The following is a 4,255-nucleotide window of genomic DNA, read 5'->3' as shown; positions in this document are numbered from 1 at the left end:
CAACAAAAAGTTACAAGGTTTGTGAAAGGCAAGAATAATAGCAGTCTGAAGAGACAAAGAAAGCATTCACACCAGATTCAGATTATGACACAGACTGGAATTATCAGGACAGAACATAAAATAACCAAGATTAATATGGAAATGGCTCTAAAGGGAAAAAAGAAACTTGCAAGGGAAATTGTGCAATATAAGATGAGAAATATAAAATTTAAGAAAACAAATAAAATGAAAATACAAGACATCAATGACAACAAATAAAAAATGTTCTTTAATAAGGAATCCACTATTGACCCAACAATAGGCTCATCAAGACCAATGCAAGAAATGTTGAACTTGAATATAGGTAAACAGAATGAAAACAGAGCAAAGCATCCCTAAAGGGACAATTTCAAAAGATATCAGAACGCATAATTGCCATATTAGAAGAAGAAAGCAAGATAGCACAGAAAACATTAGAAATTAAAATGGTCCATAATATTTCAAAATTAGTGACAGACACAAAATCACAAATACAAGAAGCTCTGAGAATTCAAAGCAGGACAAATAACAAAATTGTCACATCTGCTAGTATTATATTCCAAATGCAGAAACTAGACACAGACACTAAATAAACAAGACAGAGGGAGGAGTTCCCATTGTGGCTCAGCAGGTTAAGAACCCAGCATAGTGTCTGTGAGGATGTGGTTTTGATCACTGGCCTCACTTGGTGGATTGAGGATCCAGTGCTGCTACAAACGTGGTGTGGGCCACAGATGCAGCTCAGATCCAGTATTCCTATGGCTGTGGCATAGGCCCCCATTAGAGTTCTGATTCGTCCCTTAGCCTGGGAACTTCTATATGCTGCAGGTGCAGCCGTAAAAAGAAAAAGACAGAGGAGAAAAAAAATACAGAGAGAAAAATATATTTTACCTATAGTGGAACAAGGGTAAAAGCATTCTAGTGGAATTATAGTCAGAAACTGGGCAAACAAACGATCATGAAGTAGCATATTTAAACTGTTAAAAGAAAATTTTACCAACCTAGAATCCTATATATAGTGAAATTATCTTTCAAAATGAAAGATATATAAATAGTTTCAGAAACAAATTAAGAAAGACATATCTAAGAGCACTATCCTTCAAGAAATATTAAAAGATGTTTTCAGAAAAACAAAGAAAATAATATAGAAAAGACACCTGGGTCTACAAAGAAAAGTAAAATAAAAAGTTTTTTGTTATTGATATATAGGTTACACACGTAATATATTGCCGGGGCCAGCTCAGCAGGATGGGACTGAAGAACGGGTGCTGTGGAACTTAAGGAAAAATAGTTAACATAAAACAAGACACAGAGGACATTTATCTTAAGTAAAGGTGAGAGCCGGGGGACTCAAGGTCTCAGGGACCAAGAGCGCGGGACTCAAGGTCTCAGGGACCAAGAGCGCGGGACTCAAGACCTTGAGTCCCCCGGCTCCCACCTTTACTTAAGATAAATGTCCTCTGTGTCTTGTTTTATGTTAACTATTTTTCCTTAAGTTCCACAGCACCCGTTCTTCAGTCCCATCCTGCTGAGCTGGCCCCGGCAAGTGGTGCTCAACGTGGGGCAGGCTCACACACAGGCAGGCACGAGGAACGAAGGACCGCGACTACAGCGGAAATTTTATTCACTGGAAGTGCTGTGGAGCCCTGAGAAGAAGGGAGGAATTTTGTGTGGCCACACTAAAGAAATCCTGCAGATAAGTTCCCTCTCTCAGGTATTTACGGGGTAAAATGGGAAATTATAATCCTTACATTTGTTTGTTTGGACAACTCCTTAAAAGGGGGGGTGCAAAAACAAGTGAAAGTAAGCTTTTGAAACTTTTTCAGACTATTGAGAGACATTGTGATTGGCTTTTTACATCAGAAACATTATATTTAAAGATATGGGAAATGGTAGGAATGGAACTTAGGATATTGCAGGATGAGGTCATTCGAATTCCTGTGTCCATTTGGAGTACTTGGAACTTAATTAAATCAGTTTTAGAACTTCCAGAGACCACAGAGGACTTAGAGGAAGAAGGGGAGTTTACACCTTTGCTGGAAGAATCTAAATATGCAGTCCCTGAACAAAATTATCATAAAGAATATTTGGCTCCTGAGCCTTCGGCTCCAATTGTTGATTCTGATATTCCTCCTATTAGGAGTAAGGTGACGAGGACTGGTCAAGCCTCTACTTCCAGGGTTGTAAAGAAAGTGAGCGCTATCCCTGAACACCACCTATCATCCATTCAACAGGGAATTTTACAGGCTCAAAGGGAAGGCGATTTGGAGCCATACACTTAGCCTTTCCAGTAACTGTCAGGGAGACAGTGGCTCCAGGCATTGATCCCGCCAACCCTGATGGAGTTTACGAGTTCATTCATGAGCCCTTTCCTTTTAAAATTCTTAAAGAATTAAAACAGGCCGTTCAAAACTATGGTGTTAATTCTCCCTTTACAAAAGGAATCGTGCAGGGAGTAGCTGAAGGAAATCGTATGATTCCTGCTGATTGGCATAGCTTAACCCGTGCCTGTGCTATCACCTAGTGAATATTTACAATTTAAGTCTTGGTGGCAAGATCATGCCCAAATTACTGCTAATCGTAATCAGGTTCGAAATCTTCCAATTTCAATGGAACAATTGTTAGGGATTGGTCCTTGGAGTAATCTTCAAGATCAATTAAGAATGAATGATTTGGCTATTGAACAGATTAGACAATGTTGCTTAATGGCATGGGATAAAATTGAATCTACAGGTCAAATAAATATTTCTTTTCAAAAGATCCTACAAGGCCCTAAGGAACCTTATACTGAATTTCTAGCTCGTTTACAAGAGGCATTAAAACGACAAGTTACTAACTCTGAGGTGTCTGATACTATTTTTCAATTGTTAGCATATGAAAACGCAAACACTGATTGCAAAAAGGCCATAGGATTTTTAAAAGGAAAAGCTAACACAGCCAAATATATCAAAGCCTGTCAGGGAGTGGGGATGGAGTCCTTTAAGGCCTCAATGCTAGCCCAAGCAATGGCTAATTTAAAAGTTAAAGACAAATTTTCAGGAAAATGTTTTAATTGTGGTAAGACAGGACATATTAAAAAACAATGTCGCGCTCTTCCACGAGCCCGACCTTTCTTTCACGGAGCTTCAGCACCTTCTAGTAACAATAATAAACAGCCCAGACTATGTCCAAGATGTAATAAAGGAAATCACTGGGCTAACCAGTGCCGGTCCATCTTTCATAAAGATGGAACCCCCTTGTTGGGAAACTACCCTCGGGGCAAGCTTCCAGCCCCGTCAACCAAGGAAGCATTCCCCATTCAGAACAAGAGCCAGACTCCCTGGAACTACGCTCTGCACCAGAGTTCGACATCACAGTAGATCTCCCTAGTTTACAGGATTTAATTCTCCTTCCTAGCAAAACTCCTACTTCTATTACAACCAAATTGGAAAATCCATTACCATCAGATACAATAGGATTGATAATAGGAAGGGCAGAGCTAACAGAACAAGGAATTCGAGTTCATACCAGGATATTGGATAATAATGGGGATGATAAAGTACAAGTGATGGTTTCCACTGCGATTCCTTGGAAAATTAAAAAAGGGGATCAGATTGCTCAAATCTTAATTTTACCTAGAGTCCAGAAGAAAAAAGACAGGAATAATTTTAGACAGAAGAGATTCAATACCACAGGAGGGGCAGGAGTGTTTTTATCAGAAAAGGTCCTAGAGGAACGACCCACTTGTCAAGTTATCATAAATGGAAAGTCTTTTAGAGGATTGATTGATACTGGTGCTGATGTTTCAATCATTAGCCATTTACATTGGCCAGACACCTGGCCTCTTCAGCCAGCTGATATTGAAGTCACTGGGTTAGGAAAAGTAGAGGGTCTCAAAAAGAGTGCCCAAAGGCTTAATTGTGAAGGACCAGATGGGCAGCCAGCTAGATTGAAACCTTATGTTGCTCAACTCCCTATCAATCTATGGGGAAGAGATTTATTACAACAGTGGCATGCAGAAATTTACTTACCGCCAGTAATCAATATAGTCATCAAAGCCAAAAAATGTTGCAGAAACAGGGTTACATTCCTGGATTGGGATTAGGAAGACATCATCAGGGGAGAGTGGAACCTATTGAATCTGAGATTAAAATGGACAAATCTGGTTTGGGATATCAGCCTTTTCATTAGCGGCCACTGCTTGTAAAAATAATTATGTTTCTTCTAAACCTATTCAACTGAAGTGGTCTACAGAAAA

The sequence above is a fragment of the Sus scrofa genome, chromosome 14, assembly GCF_000003025.6.
Source record: "Sus scrofa isolate TJ Tabasco breed Duroc chromosome 14, Sscrofa11.1, whole genome shotgun sequence".
Lineage (NCBI taxonomy): Eukaryota > Metazoa > Chordata > Mammalia > Artiodactyla > Suidae > Sus > Sus scrofa.
Note: the sequence above shows the minus strand (reverse complement) of the source record.